This window comes from Trachypithecus francoisi, unplaced genomic scaffold (genome assembly GCF_009764315.1).
Source record: "Trachypithecus francoisi isolate TF-2019V2 unplaced genomic scaffold, Tfra_2.0 Lachesis_group10, whole genome shotgun sequence".
Taxonomy (NCBI): domain Eukaryota; kingdom Metazoa; phylum Chordata; class Mammalia; order Primates; family Cercopithecidae; genus Trachypithecus; species Trachypithecus francoisi.
Window position 1 is genome coordinate 18109230 of NW_022681455.1, and position 22512 is coordinate 18131741.

The 22512-nt window shown below is 41.4% G+C and overlaps 1 protein-coding gene across 11 annotated transcripts in view; it reads right to left on the reverse strand.

The window, feature by feature from the left end:
- Positions 1-22512, reverse strand: part of KIF13A (kinesin family member 13A) — a 238007-nt gene that overhangs the window by 121057 nt on the left and 94438 nt on the right. The gene's annotated exons all lie outside the window — the stretch shown is intronic.

Genomic DNA, 22512 nt, shown 5'->3' on the forward strand with positions numbered 1-22512 from the left:
TCCCTTAGCAAACGCAGCCCAGGTGACTCAGTAGCTGCCTTCCTGGGCTCCCTGCTATTGCCTTTTATCTCTTGCAGTGCAAATAGTAAATTACAAACCTCCCATGGGCCGGATCCTTTAATGCTTAATCACTTCCAAGAGATCTTAAGCACTGAGCATACAGAACCCACACTCTCTGGCCTGGCATTTGAGACTAGACACAAAAGGCCCTCCCAGCCTATTAACCCCAGCTTCCTCTTGCTCCAGTGGAACCTGTCTTTACCTCAGAATTACTAACTATAATTTCATCTCTGTCCTTGTTCTCTCCTTCTTTTCCACCCTTCAAAATACATCATACCCCTTAAGGCCCAGTTCGATACATTTTTTCCTCCCAGAAGCATTCTTGTTTAAATCCAAAGGAATTATCTTTTCTTCTCTGAAACCTTACAACACTGTTTAGTCCTTTTTTATGGCTCCTATCTCAATTATTTTATTTTTCATTTATCATGTATATGATCTCTGTGTGTGAGAGACAGCATTCATTCATTCATTCATTCACTCACTCACTCATTCAGAGACAGGGTCTCCCTCTGTTGCCCAGACTGGAGTGCACTGGCACTATCATGGCTCACTGTAGCCTCAATCAGCTCAATTGATCCTACCACCTCAGCCTCCTGAGTAGCTGGGACTACAGGCACATGCCACCACGCCCAACTAATTTTTGTGTTTTTTGTAGAGATGGGGCTTCGTCATGTTGCCCTGGCTGGTATCAAATTCTTGGGTTCAGGCAATCCTCCCACCTTGGCTTCCCAAAGTGCTGGGATTACAGGCATGAGCCACTGTGCCCGGCCTGTATATATGTTTTATGTCCACTTGTAGACTAAGTTCCCTGAAAGCAGGATCCATATTGAATTCAGCTTTGAAGCCTGCAATGTTTATAGTAGTCACTTTATAATTACTTACTGAATGATTACTGGCATTAAGATCTTGCAGGGAAGCAGGCACTTTTTTATATTATAAAAGACTAATAAGTTGTACGCAATGCTCTCTCTTGCCAAAAAAAAAAAAAAAGACTAGGTTATGTTCTGAATAGTTTTGGCACTATATATACTTTATTTTAATGCTTTTAAAATTGATTTAGGTATATATGATGTACTCAACTTACATCATCAACCCCAGATCCAAATTCAATTTTGTTAAACATTCACTCTGGTTTTATAACAACCAAGTTTCAAATGAACAGTTATGAAACAATAGTTTCAGCCAAGAGAATGTGGAATATTTACTGCATTCAAGGGCTCTTCCAATGACTCTAGAGACCAACCACACAGGCGTAATCCAGTTAATCTTCCTGCCTCTGGGCAGGACTGAACTTCAACACTTCTAAGAAATGAAGATCTATCTTGTTTTTAAACATTTCCAGAAAAGGAGATTCCACAAACTCCCTTTAATGGCATCTTATAATACTTAACTTTTATTCCCAGGACATTTTGCTTTTCTTTTGACCTAAGTGTCAACTCTCCTTACTTTAAACAGCCAATAGAGGCTATTTTCCTTTCCTTTCTTTTTTTTTTTTTTTTTTTAAGTATCTTTACTGCTCTCCTTCTTATATCCCAGGCACTGTGCCCAAGCTTGATCCATGGTGAATTTCAGTGACATGTATCATCCTAAATATTAAGAAAAAAAAAAATCCTCTCACCAAGAACCTCATTCTGTGCTGCTTTCAATAACTTCTGGTTTCTGTACTAAAAAAATTTGCAGTCAGTATTTATTGAGCATGACCTACAAACCAGGCCTAGCAGTAGTCATCTAATTCATTAATTCACTTATCCATTCACAAATATTTATTGAGTACCTATTGTGTGCTAAGCGCTAGAATTATAGCAGTGAATAAACATGCAAAGACTCGTGGAGCTCATGAGTATCCTATTGCTTGCATTATCTGTAGTAATACTTACATTATTCATGTCCCTTATGAGGCTCCCAGTGGGGTGAAGGGAGAGAAGCAATATGCAAGCAAACAATAAACACATATGGCGCCAGGAGGTAATCAGTGACACAAAAATGTAACAGCATGGGGGTACTGGAGAAAACTGGAGCAGGTCCTATGAAAGCTTGTGGAAAAGCACGGATAGCCAGAAGGAATAGCAGGTGCAAAGGCACCGGAGCAGAGAGCACCTGTGTGTTCAAGGGCTGTGTTTTGAACACAGTTATTGTTATATATAGTGGAATCATCATTTATTCACTTCTTCAGTTATTGTTACATGTAGTGGAATAATAATTTATTTTCTTTTTTTTTTCTTTATAGAGACAGGGTCATGTTGTGTTGCCCAGGCTGGTCTTAACTTCTGGGCTCAAGTGATCCTCCTGTCTTGGCTTCCCACAGGCATGAGCCACTGCACCCAGGTCAAACTTAATTTAACGATTTGCTATTCTTCAAATAAGGTCAGCAAGCTAGAGACTGACATTCATAGTAATACTACTTAAAATAAAATGAGAGCTACCCCAAATTTTGAGGGTCTACCTGTCAGTAAGAATTATTCCAAAGTCTGTGAAAATTTCTAACAAAGTTAATCATTTAAAGTTGTTTTTGCTAATAAAAGGGCACATGACAAAATTTTCATTTTAAGCATTTGCCCCCTAGAATTCAGACAAATATTAAAACCCTGCAGATAAAAAAAGGGTCCTGATGATACTGATAGATACAACTGTTGCCAAATAGCAGCGCCCTTTGAACTACATTATGCCTTGAATTTCAAAATCTTTGATCACAGGCATTTTAGAATGATGATACCTCAAACCAGTCATGGAGTATAGGTTGTTATTTTACTAAACATTTACTAGGAAGAAAGCTGAAGTCCAGAAATCTACATGATTTCCCTAAAACTCAAAGCAAGTGAATAGAAAAATTCTTGTTATTTTTTTTTTCTCAGCTGGAAGTGATCTCCCAATCCCCTTTCCCTCCTATAAAATTTTATAGCAGTTTGTAGCTCCCAAGACACTGATTCACATATGGTCCTGTTTTATGCCTTAGTTCTTCTGTGTGGGTCTTACTTCCAAATCTAAATGGTGAGCTCCATGACAGTAGGGACTATGTTCCATGCACCCCATAGTGCCTGTTTCAGTATCTCATACAGGGCAGCAACTGTATGTAATATTTTTTCAATTAATAAACATATTACCAGAAGGAGTTGGAACACAGACAAGAGCATGGAGTGGATGTAAGAACTAGTATGAACAAGCAGAGGTTCAAGCTGGAGGATATATTTTTAGATGTTTCATTACTTTCACATGCATGGTTTGGGGGAACTTGGTTCCTGCAATGGTCAAATAAGGATTCGGTCACTAGATGAGCGCTGGGGTCCCCTTCAGCATCACTATTCCATGGTACAGGTGGATAAACAAGCAAGGGTATATAATGCACAATTTGTAGTCTGCACAGAAATTAGAACATTTATTTGTTTGACTGTCACTAGAAAAATTATGGCCGTTACTAACACAGTTTTAAAGATGTTTAAAATAATTCCTTTGTCATGCCCTTGACATTTCCCTTGCAATCTCTTGTTAGTTCCATAAACTATTTACAAACTATTACCCTTCTTTTCTTTTTTTCTTTTTCTTTTTTTTTTTTGAGACGGAGTCTCACTCTGTTGCCCAGGCTGGAGTGCAGTGGCCGGATCTCAGCTCACTGCAAGCTCCGCCTCCCAGGTTTACGCCATTCTCCTGCCTCAGCCTCCCAAGTAGCTGGGACTACAGGCGCCCGCCACCTCGCCCGGCTAGTTTTTTTTTTTTGTAGTTTTTAGTAGAGACGGGGTTTCACTGTGTTAGCCAGGATGGTCTCGATCTCCTGACCTTGTGATCCGCCCGCCTCGGCCTCCCAAAGTGCTGGGATTACAGGCTTGAGCCACCGTGCCCAGCCTACCCTTCTTTTCATGCCAAAATGTAATTATAATTGAATAACACAACGTTTGTTACAAAAGGAGACATGCTTTTCTTAGGACTTTACAGTAGTTTTGATTTTCCCATACAAACTACATTGACATTTCAAAAGGGAGAAAACCAATTTCTCAAGACTTATTTCTTGGAAATTGACGACTTTGTTTTTTTCTAATTTTTTAAAAACTTTATTTTAGAGAGAGGGTCTTGCTCTGTCACCTAGGCTGGAATGCAGTGGCATGGTCATAGCTCACTGCAGCCTCAACCTTCCAGCTCAAGCAATCCTCCCAAAAGTAGCTGGGACTACGGGTGCATGCCACCATGCCCAGCTAATTGTTATTTTTTTTTGTAGGGATGGGGACTCGCTGTGTTGCCCCAAGCTAGTCTCGAATTCCCCTGGCCTCAAGTGATCTTCCTGCTTTGGTTTCCCAAAGTGTTGGGATTACAGTTATGAACCACCATGGCTGGCCAGAAACTGATGACTCTGAAGAAAAATAAAGTCTTATTTTTTGCAAACCCACCATATTATAGTAGAAAAATGTTGTTTAAGACTTCTAATCGGGCCAGGCTCGATGGCTCACACCTGTAATCCCAGCACTTCTGGAGGCCAAGGTGGGCGGATCACCTGAGGTTAGGAGTTAAAGACCAGTCTGACCAACATGGTGAAACCCCATCTCTACTAAAGATACAAAAAATTAGCCAGGCGTGGTGGCACGCACCTGTAATCCCAGCTACTCGGGAGGCTGAGGCAGGAGAATAGTTTGAACCCAGGAGGCAGAGGTTGCAGTGAGCCAAGATTGCACCATTACACTCCAGCCTAGGCGACAGGGCAGGACTCTGTCTCAAAAAAAAAAAAAAAAAAAAAAAGGCTCTGTTGTCCAGGCCAGAGTTCAGTGGGGCTTGGGGCAATCATATTCCTGGGATCATATTCCTGGGATCAAGCAGCCTCCCGAGTAGCTAGGACTACTAGGACTACGGGCACAAGCCACCATACTTGTCTAATTTTGCTGTTGTTGCAAAGATGGGGTCTTGCAATGTTGCCCAAGTTAGTATCGAACTTCTGACCCCAAGCAATTCTCCCACCTCGACCTCCCTAAGTGCTGAGCCACTGTGCCTGGCCCAGCAGACTTCTTAATGCATACAGGTGAGTAAAACAACAAAATGCAAACCAAGTATAAATTTTACATTTTATTAATAAGAACCAACATTGTGAAAACATTTTTTTGTAAAGGCATTCATACCTTTTCAACTAAAAAAAGAGCCAAAAGCACAGACGTTTTCTAGTTGTTTTTGAAATCTGAAAGCTATTGCCTTCACTGTTTTCAACATTTGACTCCACCTTCTCAAAATCCCACTCCTTCTTCTTAGTTTGCAACTTATAAAACTCATACCAGCATTTAATTCCCTGCAGCTTGCGATACATCTGCTCCACCTTTATCAGGCTCTTAAAAATGTTAGCTTTGCATTTTTGTCAACCACTGAATATCTAATAAAGTTACTAAAGCTGTTTTTAATAAGGCAAATGTGTTGAATGATACATATAATCTGAGGTAATGAAGTTCCATGACTTACGAATAGGATGTAGCACAGTTAAACTCCACTTTTATCTAAAAGTCATCTCTGATGGCATTTCAGCAAAATTCAATTTACAGTTTAAAAAAAAAAAAAAAAAAGGCCGGGCACAGTGGCTCACAAGGTCAGGAGATCGAAACAAAAATTAGCTGGGCGTGGCAGCACATGCCTGTAATCCCAGCTACTCGGGAAGCTGAGGCAGAAGAATCGCTTGAACTCGGGAGAAGGTTGCAGTGAGTTGAGATCGCGCCACTTCACTCCAGCCCAGAAACAGAGCTAGACTGCGTCTCAAAAAAAAAAAAGCAGCAGCAATGGCCAGGCGCAGTGGCTCACGGTTGTAATCCTAGCACTTTGGGAGGTGGAGGCAGGCGGATTACTTGAGGTCAGGAGTTTGAGACCAGCCTGGCCAACATGGTGAAACCTTGTTTCTACTAAAAATACAAAAATTAGCCTGGCATGGTGGCATGCACCTGTAATCCCAGCTACTAGGGAGGCTGAGGCATGAGAACTGCTTGAACCTGGGAGACGGAGGTTGCAGCGAGCCGAGATTGTGCCACTGCATTCCAGCCTGGGCAACAGAGCAAGACTCTGTCTCAAAAAAATAAAAAAAGAAGCAAGATCTTCTATGTTCCTTGGAGAACCAGAAGGCATCTGCGTTTTAAGATATGTAATCTGTAACCATTTTTCTGATCCATGAAAATGAGATGTGAAGGCGCTTTCAGCTGCATTATCTCATTACCTCTGTATCCTTTCATTTGTGCTTCCTTTCATTTGTGCTTTCGAGTTGTGTGCTTTCACTAATACGTTCTCCGACTGCAAAATGGTCAATTTGGAAAGCAATAAACTAACACCCACTTGTTACCTTTTTCACTTTTAGGGGCTGTAGGGAACTCAAGTATGTACTAGGCCTGTTTGTATCCTCTTGCTTACAATCTAGTTAAAAAGGTAAAACATAAAACAAGTATTCTTTTTCTAAGAAAAGTAATTTTTTTCCCTAAAATCATTTTAATACCTCTCAGAAACCCTCCTCAGACACAAAGTGATTAATCTAATACTTACTATGTCAAGATAATTTAATTTTACGTAAAGAAATATTTCTGGACATATACATCAGATTTTTGCAAGGTGAGCCAAAACCTACCTTTTGTTTCCTTTTAATGTCATCTCAAATGACACTCCTTTATAAAATTTTTTTTTTTTTTTAGATGGAGTCTTGCTCTGTCGCCCAGGCTGGAGTATAGTGGCATGGTATCAGCTCAGTGCAACCTCTGCCTCCCAGGTTCGAGCTATTCCCTTGCCTCAGCCTCCTGAGTAGCTGGGACTACAGGCGCCCACTACCACGCCTGGCTAATTTTTGCATTTTTAGTAGAGATGGGGTTTCATCATGTTGGCCATGCTGGTCTTGAACTTCCGACCTCAAGTGATCTGTCCGCCTCAGCCTCCCAAAGCGCTGGGATTAAAGGCGTGGGTCACCTCACCCAGCCTCCTTATAAAACTTTTAAGGATACTATTTCTCATTATCCTGAATTTCCATATCTGTCTAATCAGATTCTGTATGTGTGTATATATGTATACATCTATTTATATACAATTCCCTTTGTTCTGCTACAATATTAATTCTTAGAGGATAAAGCCTTGGTTTCCCTCTTTTCCCTTGGTAATCTTTTCATTACCAAACAAAAATACTCTGCGAATTTACATTTTAAAGGAACTTTTGCTGGGCATAGTGGCTATAATACTAGTGTTTTGAGAGGCTGAGACTGAAGGATCACTTGAAGCCAAGAGTTCAAGACCAGCCTGGGCAACAGAGTCTTTACAAAAAATAACATCAGCCAGGTGCAGTGGCATGTGCCTGTAGTCCCAGATACTCAGGAGGCTGAAGCAAGAGGACTGCTTGAGCCCAGAAGTTTAAGGATGCAATGAGCTGTGATCATGTCACTGCACTCCAGTTTGTATAACAGAGCAAGGCTGTCTCTAAAAAATAAAATAAAAATAATTTACAAAAATTAAGGCAACTTCCTGGTGAATTACCTCTTAAACAATCATGTAAATCTTTGTTTTCATGTGTGACGTCTGCTTAAAATAGCACAACCGAGTCAGTGTAAATCCTTCAGTGGCACAGCCAGGATAGCAGCACCCCAACAGTACTTTGCCAAAGTCTCCATTTTTACTTCAACTGCCACAGTAACAGACTGCTGTCACGTTACAGGCATTATTTTTGTGTTTACTAGATTCCCACTCCTTTCCCAAAAAGACACAAGCAATGACCCTATACATCTGTATATTATGTCAATGGTCAGTCACCTTCTCAGCTCTGAGAGATTCCACCAATGACTAAGAAATCCTTTGGGTATACTGAACACAGTGAGATGTCTAGGGAAAAAAAGAAAGAAGGGGAGAGCTAGGTACAGTCGTATGCACCTGCAGTCCCAGCTGCTTGGGAGGCTGAGGTGGCAGGATCACTTGAGCCCGGGAGTTTGAGGTTGCAAACTATGATCACACCTGTGAATAGCCACTGCACTCCAGCCTGGGCAACCTAGTGAGATTCCATTGCTAAAAGGATATAATAATAATAACAAAAAAGAGAGAAGAGAATGTAGAACTATAAGGGAATTTCTCCTTCCTGTAATTCTCTCCCTTTCCTCACCTTGCTTCCCTGCCTAGTGAAGTACAACTCACACTACTGAAGACCTGTTCAAATGTCCCCTCCTCCAATGTTTTCTCAACTTCCTCCCTGTAATTATTGCCTCCTCTGTGCTGTCTTAGCCAGCAGCTCTCCCTCTCTAACACACGCTCATCTACCTAAATAACTGCACATTTTACATTAATTTAGGATTGTGGTAACATAAACGGAATACCTACTAAGGTAATACTTGGCACACAGTGTAACTCAGTCTATGGCAGCTACTGTTATCAATATTATCATTACGTACTGATGGACTTTTCTCCCCCATTAATAGCACCGCTACTGCTGTAGAGCATTTGTTGTGTACCAGGCACCAACCTAAATACTTTATATTCTCACCAAGCAGGGAGGTTTTCTGAGCAAGGGACTGTGCTAACTTATCTTTATTCCCTCTAGGTATAGGATAGTGTAGATAGGTACTCAGTATTTGCTGAATTAAATAGAAAGAGAAGTGAAAAGGCAAAAAAAGGCCATGTGTGTGGGAGTTGCTACAGACTATTTGGTTCTGTGTCAAAAATTTCAATGCAAAACACACTACTTCCTAGCACCCAAATCTAAAATCAAAACGGCTTCCCTTCGGGAAAAAAGTCTGCTCTCTGTGGATTTGCTTTGCTTTGTATGAAGGAGTGTGTCCTCTCCTTTACACTGCCTTCTTCCTCTCTTTGTACAATTAATCCGCTGTTCACATCTGCAGACCCAGCTGCCATTAACAGCCTGTTCTGCCACTACCTACTTTGAAAACTGAGCCTCGGAGCTCTCTGAAAAGCCCCATTTCTCCAGTTGTAGGAACACTAGCTTGCCAATGTCCTGTTCTGTGATTACGTTTCAACTTTGTCAATTTGAAAGACTACAATTAATGTGAAAGTGACACTTCGAATTTGTTCACATTTCACCACACCATGTTATGAATACTGAGCCATACCAAGTAAAGTTCTAGATTTCACGTTCAAATTTTTCTTTGAATGCCAAGTTTCAACGCTTTTCTCTTTTTCATCTTTCTCCTAATATCAAAGATGTGAAGATTCATTTAAAAAAAAAAAAAAAAAAAGGAAGAGTTAAACTTCATTCATCTCAGAGGAACTGGACTGAAATTGAAAGGAAAACCCAGCACCGAGAGTCTGTGTGATCACAAAACTGCCTTCACTACTGCTTTTCTAAAATTAGCTCTGCCAGCAGGAACTCCAGCCTGTATCTCAACATATCTCCTAAGGAACACTAGAGTCATCACCCTTATTACTGGTGAGTTTTACTGACAGACCTACCTTCCCATTTAAACATCTGTCAAGTAACAGCTATCTTTTGGCAATGTAATTAATCATTTCCTTTACATATGCCTATATATACATACCAAATAATGTCTTACATTACACAGTTGGCACTGACTGATTGTGAAGATGTGAAAGCCTCTTAAAGATTCAAAGCCAGCAGCATTTGCTGCACATCTACAAGGCACTGTCCCTGATCTCAGGGAATGCACAGTCTGTTCTAGGAAACTACTATCTTTGGAAAATACTACTCTGCATTGCAGTTCAAATTTCTGTGGATGCATGGAGAAGGTATCTCTACAAAGACCTAATTCATGCTTCCATTCATTTAATGAATAAATCTGAAAACAGGAAATCATCCTCTCAAAACCCAGACCAATATTTGAACAGCACAGAGCTCCCATTTAACACTGTACACATAAACTAGTGGTGCATAAGCAATGAAGCACTAATTCAATTCTAACTCTTTCAAATACTCTACTCATTTCATATCTAATCCTTTATCGTTCATTTTCAAAATCCGCTTTACTGGTTGCTGAGGGGTGGGGGTGGGAGTGTCACAAATGCACAATCTGTGGTATCTCCAGTTCTTTCATATCCTGATCACTTCTCAAAAAACCTAGCCACCCAAATAACTTCTCCAACAGCACACTCAAAGGTGATGTGGATATTTTCAAACACAGAATACTTCTTCTTCAATAAAAACAGTCCAGAAGATAAGTTGCAAATGTCTAAGCATCTGCTATCAGATCTTATCTGCTATCTCTGATAAATGATTATTGTTACTCATAAAAATGAGAAGAAAAATAAAACATAGATTAAATCTGAGTCATGCTAACATCACCACCATGAGCAATCTCTGGGTCTGGCTCAGAACTTCTGGACCAAGACCTCATTTCATGTGCCTATCTCTCTAGTCCCCTCTGCCTCACTGCACCATGCCAGGTGCATCCAGCCACAGAGAGGAGAATGCTAGGCTGACTCTATGGCCCCAGGTGACCAAATCTAAAGGACCCGAGGCAGTCCAGGGATTGCAAACATTTACTCCCAGTTAAGTCACGCTGGAAAGGACTGATGAAGAGTTCACACTGCTGGGGCTGACTCAGGCCAAGTGGGAGCCAAGAGACTCCCTCGTCCAGAAGGCTTTCACTGTTCTAGACAGGGAGATGGATCAACAAAGAGACAACGGAGATGGATATCTTTTCTTCCTGGGGCCTATACTCCATGTGACCTGCTACTCTGTCCGTGGCACTGTAGACATCTAAAGGCACAGAGTTACAGTGAGAACATCTGGTTCTGAACGAAGCCAGGAAGAAAGAAAGGGGAGAGTAGAACCTGTAGGAATTTCAAGACAGAAACACACAGCACTTCAGTTGAACCCGGGAGGTGGAGGTTGCAGTGAGCCAAGATCACGCCATTGCACTCCAGCCTGGGCAACAAGGGCACAACTCCATCTCAAAACAACAAAAACAACACCACCACCTAACAACCACCACCACCACCACGACCACCCTATGTTTCCGAGGATTGTTTTGTTGTTGTTGTTAAAAAGAGAAAAAAAAAGCATTTAGAAATATGATTTATAATGACAAAGTGTGGTATATTGTATTACTGTTCCAAATGACTCCTGGCCCTCCTGGTAAGGGAATTACACAACCTTGCCTATTGCTACATGGCATGCAGTGCCTGTAGTAGGAAAGAATATAATTCCTGACCCTACTGACATCAGGCTTGGCTGTGTGACTTGCTTTGGCCAATTAAGTATGAACAAAGTGACATATGCCAGTCTGGCCAACAGCTTTAAGAAGCCAGTGCACAGTTCTCTTTCTTTTGTTCCCCTCTGTCACAGTATTAGCAAGTCCCAGATAGGGGTTGTTCCTTCAATCTGGAGCCCAGATTGAAGTCATATGGTACATGGCCACAGGGAACCTCGGCTGACATGTAACATCAGAGAAATATATTTTTGTTGTTTCTAGCCACTGAACATTTAAGGTTGTTACTGCTGCATCACGGAGCATAAGCAGACTCACACACAAAGCAATTCCTTTAAAGTGAACCTAGATCATTATCCACCCTACATTCTATACTTATCAATTATCTTCTGTCTTGCAGCCATATGAATTTCTTGCAAGTACAGTTCTGATCATGTAGCTTTTCTATATAAAGATCCTAAATGATCTTCATAGCCTACCAGATTAAGTCCAGACTCCCAAAGCTCTATAAACTACCCTCTCCCAGTTTTTTAAAAAATACGATCTTCCTTTCATATACTCTACACTTTAACCTGAGTGTGCAACTTATTTCCTAATACATCAATTACTTTCTTGTCTTCTTTTACAAACCACTTGATTCTTTTTTTTTTTTCGTTGAGACAGAGTCTTTTTTTTTTTTTTTTTTTTTTGAGACGGAGTCTCGCTCTGTCGCCCAGGCTGGAGTGTAGTGGCCGGATCTCAGCTCACTGCAAGCTCCGTCTCCCGGGTTCACGCCATTCTCCTGCCTCAGCCTCCCGAGTAGCTGGGACTACAGGTGCCCGCCACCTCGCCTGGCTAGTTTTTTTGTATTTTTTAGTAGAGACGGGGTTTCACCGTGTTAGCCAGGATGGTCTCAATCTCCTGACCTCGTGATCCACCCGTCTCGGCCTCCCAAAGTGCTGGGATTACAGGCTTGAGCCACCGCGCCCGGCCGAGACAGAGTCTTACTCTTGTTGCCCAGGCTAGAGTGCGATGGAAGGATCTCGGCTCACTGCAACTTCTGCCTCCCGGGTCAAACTATTCTCCTGCCTCAGCCTCCTGAGTAGCTGGGATTACAGGCACCCACCACCATGCCCGGCTAATTTTTTTTTTTTTTTTTTTTTGTATTTTTTAGTAGAGACGGGGTTTTGCCATGTTGGCCAGGCTGGTCTCGAACTCCTGATCTCAGGTGATCCGTCCGCCTCAGCCTCCCAAAGTGTTGGGATTACAGGTGTGAGCCACTGGGACTGGTCCCTACATCTTGATTCTTATCCTAAATTTCTGCATCTTGACATCTTATCCATACTTGGAAGGCCTGCTGAAACTCCATGTTGAGCTGTGGAGCCGCCTTCCTCAGAAGACATAAGACACAAAGCACTGAGGTAGTGAATGATGACGTTACCATCATCTATTTTCCATTACTTAGATTACAATATATCTAATCTTCCTCATCATGTTATGAATTCTAGAAAACAAGAACTACTAGTTTAATCACTCCTGAGCCCCACAAACTCCTTGCACAATACTTTTCACAGAAAGTTTTCATTTAATGTTTGCTGAATTAATACATTTTGAATGGATAAAAACAATTCCTAGGAAAAATGCGTAGCGAGAAGGTTATGCTGTCATTGAGTTCATGCAGCTGCAACACTCTTGGACCCAGATATAAAAGTAAAAATGTAAAAGATCAAGGTAGGTCTGCTGCATTTGATTGTGTAATGAAACAAGCAAAAGCCTTAGGAAACATACTGGTGTTCAGTAGTAAGCCATGTGTTTGACCTGAAACAGAGCTGTCCAATAGAAATATAATGCTAGCCATATAAATAATTTAAAATGTTTTTGTAGTCACGCTGAAAAGTAAAAAGAGGCCAGCCATGGTGGCTTATGCCTGTAATCCCAGCACTTTGGGAGACCAAAGTGGGCAGATACTTGAGGCCAGGAGTTCGAGACCAGCTTGGTCAACATGGTGAAACCCTGTCTCTACTGAAAAATACAAAAATGACCTGGGCGTGGTGGCACATGCCTGTAGTCCCAGTTACTTGGAAGGCTGAGGTGAGAGAATTGCTTGAACCCAGGAGGTAGGGGGTGCAGTGAGCTGAGATTGTGCCACTGCACTCCAGCATGGGTGACAGAATGAGAGTCTGTCTCAAAAAAACAAAGACAAAAAAAGTAAAAAGAAAAAAGAGATGAAATAATTTAATATAAAAATAATATATTTAACCAAATATATAAAAAAAATCCTACATTCTTTTTCTTTCTTGTACCAAGTCTTCTAAATCTAGCATATATTTTGCACTTACATCTCAAGGAACACTAGCCACATATCACATGTTCATAAACCACTTGTGGCTAAATGGCTACTGTACTGAATAGTACAGGTCTAGAACTTACCTCATTGAGGCCAAATGCCTTAGTAGCAAAACAGCAGAGGCAAGAGAAAATGAAGGCAATCACAATTTTGAAGCCAGACTAAATAAAGTTGCATTTCAGATGGCATAAACTGTACCTAATAAGGTTTCCCCCTCACTTTTTCTGAGCAACTTTTATAAAGGCAGGTGTTTGGTATGTATCTGTGTGCTTCTTCAAATGATTCAGTTTCAAAAAGTAACAATTTTGTTTTGTTATAATGTAGTCAATGTCTTCAGCTTAAAATTTTGCCAAAAATTTATAAACATAGAAGTGAGATCAAACACCTTGAAGTTCAGTAGCCTAACCTAACTCATAAATAAAACAAAAAACATTGAAAGTGAATTTAATTCGCAAGCTCTAGCTACTCAAATAAATCACACATGAAATTATAAGATACTCAACAAAACAATCGTGAGTTTAAAATGAGCAAACAGAGTAAAAAAGAATATGATCCTACACAAACTGATTTTTCAAGTGATTTATATGTTCCCCCCCCCCAGATTCTTCCTTTTTCCTCTTTCCCTTGTATCTTGGCACATAAAATCCAACACATAGAAAAACTCATTTACAATCATGTGGTGTCATAGAAAATACAGTTGTCCCTCTGTATCCTTGGAGACTGGTTCCAGGAGCTCCCGAGGATAACAAAATCCGCAGATGCTGAAATCACCCTGGACTGTACCTGACTGCCAATCAGGAGGCCTAGACTGGAGCCAAGCTCTCCCCCTGAATGGTTTTAGCCAATTAAGCATCAGTCTCTTTGGTCTTGAATAAAAAGGTTTGAATGGTCAGAGTTTAAAAATCTCTTCTAGCCGGGCGTGGTGGCTCACGCCTGTAATCCCAGCACTTTGGGAGGCCGAGGCAGGCAGATCACCTGAGGTCAAGAGTTTGAGACCAGCCTGACCAACGTGGAAAAACCCTGTCTTTACTAAAAACACAAAATTACAGGCGTGGTGACACATGCCTGTAATCCCAGCTACTTGGGAGGCTGAGGCAGGAGAATTGTTTGAACCTGGGAGGTGGAGGCTGCAGTGAGCCGAGATCGCACATTGCATTCCAGTCTGGGCAACAAGAGCGAAACTCCGTCTCGGGGAAAAAAAAAAAATCTCTTCTAGCTCTGTAGTGCTAACTTGAGACATAGAAGGTGCTCAATAAATATTGAGGGATAGAAGAAGAAAATGAAAAAAAGGAGGAAGAATTCTTTTTTTATTCCTGTGTGTTTCAGTGTGGCTCCTCAAGAAGGAAAGATACTTGTCCCAGATAAGACAAAACCATGACAAGCGAGGGGTCTTGGAACATGCCAGACATTCTGGGGGCCACCTGGGAATGCAGAAACTGGGCTGCTGCAGGCAGAGCTGCTTTGACTGAGGACACTTCCCTGTACCTATCAATAGAGTACGTGTAATGGCATAATTAGGTAGTGATTCTCCACACAAGTGTCTTCTTCCTCTGCACCACCTCTTGCCAAAATCCAAAGTTAATCAGAAGGTGGCTAAACAAACAAGCACTTTCCCCTTTCTTCTTCTTTTTTTTTTTTTTTTTGAGGCTGAGTCTTGCTCTGTCGCCCAGGCTGGAGTGCAGTGTCCAGATCTCAGCTCACGGCAAGCTCCGCCTCCCGGGTTCCCGCCATTCTCCTGCCTCAGCCTCCCGAGTAGCTGGGACTACAGGCGCCCGCCACCTCGCCCAGCTAGTTTTTTGTATTTTTAGTAGAGACGGGGTTTCACTGTGTTCGCCAGGATGGTCTCGATCTCCTGACCTTGTGATCCGCCCGTCTCGGCCTCCCAAAGTGCTGGGATTACAGGCTTGAGCCACCGCGCCCGGCCTCTTTTTTTGTTTTCAAAGAGACAAGGTCTTGCTGTCACCCAGGCTAGAGTGCAGTGGCATGATCAGATCTCACTGAAGCCTCAGACTCCTGGGCTCAAGCGATCTTCCCACCTCAGCCTCCCAAGCAGCTGGGACTACAAGGACATGCTACCATGCCCAGCTAATGATAATAATAATAATAATAATAATAATGTTATTATTGTTATTTTAAAGACAAGGTCTCCTTATGTTGCCCAGGCTGGTCTCAGACTCCTGGCCTCAAGCAATACTCCTGCCTCAGCCTCCGAAAGTGCTGTGATTACAGGCATGAGCTACCACACCCAGTCGAATTTCCCTCATTTACATCTCTCTGCAATACTTCTCGGACAAAAACCTCAGACTCAAAACTACAGCCACACTGAGAAGGAAAGATACTCCAACCCTACAAATTATGAGACAAAGCCTCTCTTTTCCCCTGTAAACTACGGAGAGGTAAGAAGCAGATGTCTCATGTGTGCCCAAAAGCTTGCTTTTCTGCTTTTCTGTCTAAAAGAAACAAAACACACTTCCATAAATACTACACCATAATACACAACTGGTAAAAGTACTAAAGGGTATGCATGACGCTTATGCTGAAATAAATGTTTCTCCACTCAAGAGTGCAAATTTAGAAAATGTAACATTTATCAAAGAGAAAAATCCAAAGACACGGTACAAAGCAATTTATAAAGACAGAAACTTATATACATTTCCCTTGTATTCTGACGTGCTACATTACACATGCTATATAAAAGAATTTTAAATCTAACTTTTAAAACTCAGCTGGAAGAGTTATCTTCATCTTGTTCTTGCCCTAACACAACACTTAGAAAAAATAACTTTTAGGAGTTAGGAACAAAAGAAACCCAATTCGGGAGGCCGAGGAAGGAGGATAGCTTGAAGCCAGGAATTTGAGACCAGACTGAGCAACAGAGTGAGACCTCATCTTTACAAAGAATTAAAAACTTAGCCAAGTGTGGTGGCTCATGTCTCTAGTCTCAGCTACTTGGGAGGCTGAGGCAGGAGGATCGCTTAAGCCCAGGAGTTTGAGGCTGCAGTTCAAGGATGCAGTGGGCTATGATTGTGCCACTGTATTCCAAGCTGGGTGAGACCCTGTCTCTTAAAAAAAGAAAGAAACCCAATTTGGGGAGAACAAGTGTATGAATTCTCAACCCCACCACCACCAGCAGCACCATTTATAAATCTGCAGCTTTTCTTAATTTTCATTGGTTCTTCCTCCTCTTTTCATTCTCCAAAGCGGAGTGAGTCCCAAGGTGCTATCCTCTATTCTCCCATATCTTCTATTCCACTTAATCCTGTTTTCAAGACATCCCTCTTCCTCCACTTCCTACTCTCTTCACCCCAATAATTTACCTGATCTTTGTAAGGCAGGGTCTGCAAATTCGTATCACCTGCTAAGCATTCTATCAGATGGCTGCCATCATTTCCAACTCAGCCATCTGAGTTGGAACCCATCAACTTCCCACTGAACCAAACTAGCTCTTCCTTCTTTAGTTTCTGCTGATTTGTCATTCACTCAGTTTCAAACCCCAGACACATCTCTGACTCTTGCTGTACTGTCTTTTCCTATATGCTGTTAGCATCAAAGTCCTGGTTACTTTATTTCTGTACTGTTTTCATAATTCTTCCCTTCCTCTTTCCTACTCTCATGGGCACTACTCCTGTGCAAACTCTTATTACCTTTTTTTTTCTGATGTATTTTACTGAATACCACTGCTAGCTTCCCTACTGATCAAGCTTTGTTCAAAACGGGCAATAGAGACATTGAACGTATCAAGGTCCAACCCTGACATCAAGACCTGTCACAGCTGGGTGATACTTTGCAGTGGTAAGAATGTCTTTTGTATGCTAATGAGATGACTGGTGGCTGGGGTCCCTAGGTGGCTTCAAGATAGGGTGGGTTACCAGGAAGACCAAGGCAGGATTAGAGGGTTGGGACATTTAGCCCCATTCCTGACTTCCGGGAGAGGAGAGATGCTAGAGACTGAGTTCAATGGATTCAATCAATTAAGCCCTATGTGATGGAGCCTCCATAAACATCCCTAAACTACAAGGATAGGAGAGCATCTGGGTTGCTGAACACAAGAAGATGCTGGAAGGGCAGAACACGCAAAAAGGGCAAAGAAGCTTCATGCTGCCCTATATACCTTGCCCTATGCATTGCTGCCATCTGACTCTTCCTGAGTCTTATCCTTTATCATAAGCTGGTGATATTATGTAAAGGGCATTCCTGAGTTCTGTGAGTCATTCTAGCAAATTATGGAACCTGAGGAGGGGGACATGGGAACTCCTGATTTATAGCCGGTAGGTCAGAAGTATAGGTGGCAACCTGGGACTTGTGAATGGCATCTAAAGTGGAGGCAGCCTTGTGGGACTGAGCCCTTAACCTGTAGGTCTGTGCTAACTCCAGGTAACATGCCAGAATTGAACCATATAGCAAGGCACTCAGCTGATTTTGGAGAACTGGAGAATTTACTGGTGCTGGGGAAAACACCATATATTTGGTGTCTGGAGTGTTCTAGGTAAATACAGTTCAGTCACCCAGGGTTCCTCTTCATTTACCTTTAGTCCAACTCTACACCTTGCCCTTACCTGAGCACAGTTGACACTCTCCTAGTTCAATCTCTTGGCACATCTGTCTACAATCAAATAACCAATGTGGGCTTTCAGAAGCTCTGCATGTTTTTCATTCAATGTATCCCAAGTATTTAATGTTTTTGATGTTTTGATGGTTAAAAATTTTATTTTTGAATTGTTTATTGACAGTATAAAGAAATGTATTTTGACCTTTCTTCTGCCACCTTGCAGGAGCTTGTTTGCAGATTTCTTAAGGTTTTCCAAGTATACAACCTTATGGTACCTTATTGTAAATATACTTTTGCTACTTCCTTTCCATCTTGAATTTCTTTTACTTATTTTTCTTGCTTAACTGCACTGCCTAGGACCTCCTGTCAATGCACAATATAAGTTGTTAGATCAATATCCTTGCCTTATTCCCCATTTTAGGCAGAAAGTATTCAGTCTTTTACTACTACATAGGATGTCAGATGTAGATTTCTCATGGGTCTTTTATCATATTGAGGTTTCTGTCTACTGTTAGCTTGCTGCAAGTTTGTATCATAAATGCATAAATAAATAATGAATTCTGTCAAATGCTTTTTTCCCTGCATCTTTTTTTTTTTTTTTTTGAGACGGAGTCTTGCTCTGTTGCCCAGCCTGGAGTGCAGTGGCGCAATCTCAGCTCACTGCAACCTCTGCTTCCCAGGTTCAAGTGATTCTCCTGCCTCAGCCTCCCAAGTAGCTGGGACTATAGGTGCGCGCCACCATGCCCAGCTAATTTTTGTATTTTTGAGTTGGGGTTTCACTGTGTTAGCCAGGCTGGTCTTGATCACCTGACCTCGTGATCCGCCCACCTCAGCTTCCCAAAGTGCTGGGATTACAGGCGTGAGCCACCACGTCCCATCCCTTTCTTTTTTTTTTTGAGATGGGGGGGTCTGTCACCCAGGCTGGAGTGCAGTTCCATGATCAAGCTCACTACAGCCTCAATTTACTGTAACCAAGTGATCATCCCACGTCAGCCTCCTAAGTAGCTGGGACTACAGGCACACGTCATCATGCCCTGCTAACTTTTTTGTTTTCTATATTTAGTAGAGACAAGGTCTTGCTATGTTGCTCAGGCTAGTCTCAAACAATCCTCCTGCCTTGGCTTCCAAAGGTCTGAGATTACAGGCATGAGTCACTGCACCTGGTCTTTTTCTGCATCTTACGGATATGATCACATAGTTTTTCTTTTTCATTGTGTTAATAAGAATTATAGTGATTTTTTCACAATCACGACTTTTTGTTTTTTACAGCAGTTTTAGGATTACAGAAAAACTGGGCAGATAGTACAGAGTTCCTATATAGTCTTGCTTGTCCCCACTCCCTACTGTTAAGAATTGTTTCCCCAATTATTAACATCTTTATTAGTGTGGTACATTTGTTATAACTGATGAACCAATATTGATACATTATTCGTAACTAAACTCCACAGTTTATATTAGGGTCCACTCTTTGAGCCGTATGGTTCTATGAATTTTGACAAATGCATAATGTCATATATCTGCCATTACAGTATCACACAGTACAGCTTCACCTATGCTTTACTTATTCATCCCTATCCCAACTCCCTCTCAATTAAAGAAAGCTGTTACTACTAATAATAGTATTCAAAGAGTACTGTCCCAGGGATTGATAGAAAGGATGTGAGACCTTTCCTGCATAGCAGTTGGGTAAGAATAATGGTAACTCAACCATGGCTGAGTTATCATTAACTCAACTGGACCAGCTAGGCATTTGGATCTTCTTAAGAATGGATTCAAAGCAGCTGGATCTATCTGCTGCTAACCCCTTGTACTAAATTATTAATTTCGGTTTTGGGTTTTTCAGATTGAGGATTTATTTCTATTGGGTTATTTTCCAAATCAGTTATGCCACTTTCTATAATTTCTAGTTCTCTCCAACATTTTCAATCTTATATTTTATGTCTTTGAAGATAACAAATATATTTATTTTGGAGTTCGTGTCTAATAATTTGGCCATCTGAAGCATCTATGGGTCTATTTCTAATTTATATTATTTCTGCTGGCTCTTGTTCATGTCACATCTTGTCATGTACCTCCTTAACTTTGACGGTGTGTTGGACATTGTATTTTTAAAACAGTTTGTGGAATCACTAAAGACTTAGGATTTCATTCACTTCTGCCAGGTGCCTATGGGCACCTGCATTCTGGTATCACTTTGTTCCAATTTTTGTGCTGGAGATTTCCTGGATCATACAAATGACTTGGAACCACACAAGAATCCATGTGATGGCTGGTTTACCTCTGTTTCACCTTCATACCCTACCCTTGGCAGCATCTCAATCAACTCTACCAACCCAAAGTATAAGGAGATTAGCAAGGACTCCACCTCTGGAAGGACCTGAACTCTAATACTTTGTCCTCCTCAGCCCCACAAAGCAGTCAGCAATATGTATTTGCTCCGTCTTTAAGCCGCTCCTTCCTGAATGGCATATATCTAAACGCTAGGTTCATCTCTCTAAATTTTTACCTCTTTCTAGATCTTGGTCTAGTAATTCCTCACTAACCTGGCTTATCTCCAGTGCCTTCAGGCATAAGTGTTTAATATTTTGCCCAGTCCTAGTTGTCCTCAGTGGAAAAGGCAATGCTAATTACTTAGTTTGTCATTTCTGACAGCAGAAGTCTGAACAGGAACTTTCTATGAATTTCACAAATATTTTGCCTCGTCTTTAATATAATCAATTTTACATTATATTGTACACATACCAATCATCTTTTGGTATATGTGGGAAATTGGTTCTGGAACTCCCATGTATACCAAAGTCCACACAGACTCCAGTCCTACTCTGTTGGTCCCCTGGAACCCACCTATAGGAAAAGTTGGCCCTCTGTATACATGGGTTTCATGTCCCACGAATACTGTATTTTCTATCTGCGTTTAGTTGAAAAAAATTTGCATATAAGTGGACCTGGGCAGTTCAAACCTGTGTCGTTCAGGGTTCAACAGTATTCCCCTCCCCCCACTCCCATTAGAATGCTAGGACTCTGACTCATGCAGCAGCTGTCCCCTGCCCAGAATAATTATTTGTTAAATCGAAACAACCAGGCTTCTCTGATGCTTTTGATTACTTATGCCCAAATCTCATCGTTTTAAATAAAATTTTATTCTTACATAATCATCATTAAAAGCACCTTGCTCTTTCCCACCTTCTTTCAACATTTACATGGTTTCTATGAGGCAAGGCCTGTATCTACTTTGTGTCCATCTTTATTTGATTCTATTGAGTCATTTATTTGATTTCAAGATGATCTTTATGCTTTCCAGATGTGCCTTATGGCACGCATATAGGCATTGTTTAACATCGTGATTCAGCTTTAATTTTATTTTGAAAATTTCATGACACTTAGGAACAATCAACAGGATATCCAGCAAAAATAAGGCTGGGAACCACTAGGCTATATATGCTCACTAGAAAGTGACAAGAACATTCCTGTGTACAAAGCAATAGTGATTTTTAAAAATGTTTTTGTGTCTCTTTTTCATTTCAGTGCTTTTCCTTCACTAAGCAGGCATATGTGGAGTTGTGCAGTATTTCATTGATATTTTGCTGTGGGGGAATACTTTGTACTATAGGACTGACTGTTCTGAAACTTTGGGGAACCAACAGCAAGGGATATAAAAACTAGATAAACAGCACTTACACATTCTAGTAGAGACCAATTTTAGGGATTATGTCTACACTGACAATTGCTCGGGGAGAATCTCCTGATTCCCTAGATTTGGCCAGAATGCCACTGCCAATACTTTTCTAATATATTATATATTTCTACTTTCTTTTCTTTTTTTTTTTTTTTTTTGAGATGGAGTCTTGCTCTGCCGCCCAGGCTGGAGTGCAGTGGCCGGCTCTCAGCTCACTGCAAGCTCCGCCTCCCGGGTATACGCCATTCTCCTATCTCAGCCTCCCGAGTAGCTGGGACTACAGGCGCCGGCCTCGTCGCCCGGCTAGTTTTTTGTATTTTTTTTAGTAGAGACGGGGTTTCACCGTATTAGCCAGGATGGTCTCGATCTCCTGACCTCGTGATTCGCCCATCTCGGCCTCCCAAAGTGCTGGGATTACAGGCTTAAGCCACCGCGCCCGGCCTTATATTTCTACTTTCTTAACAGATCTCATTATCATTTGTTCAATGCATGCCTTCCTTGCTAAAGCTGAAACTCTTAGTGCCAAGGACAATGTCTTAAATGAGGAGAAGGCATACAGCAGCATTTTAGTGGGTTTCCATAATCCGAGATGGTTTGTTCTTCATAACCCCAGGGGAAAGTAAGCTTTGTCTTTTCTGGATTCCGTACCATCACCCAACTTGTCTTAGATTCCAACCATATAGTTTGTGTAGGTAAGCCTGTTCTAATCCTATCTCAAGAAACACAGCTATAATCAGCATTACTGGCCAGGGGCTGGTCAAATTTCTCATTCCTTTTGGTGCTAAGTGTCCCTCTGATACTCAACAAAATG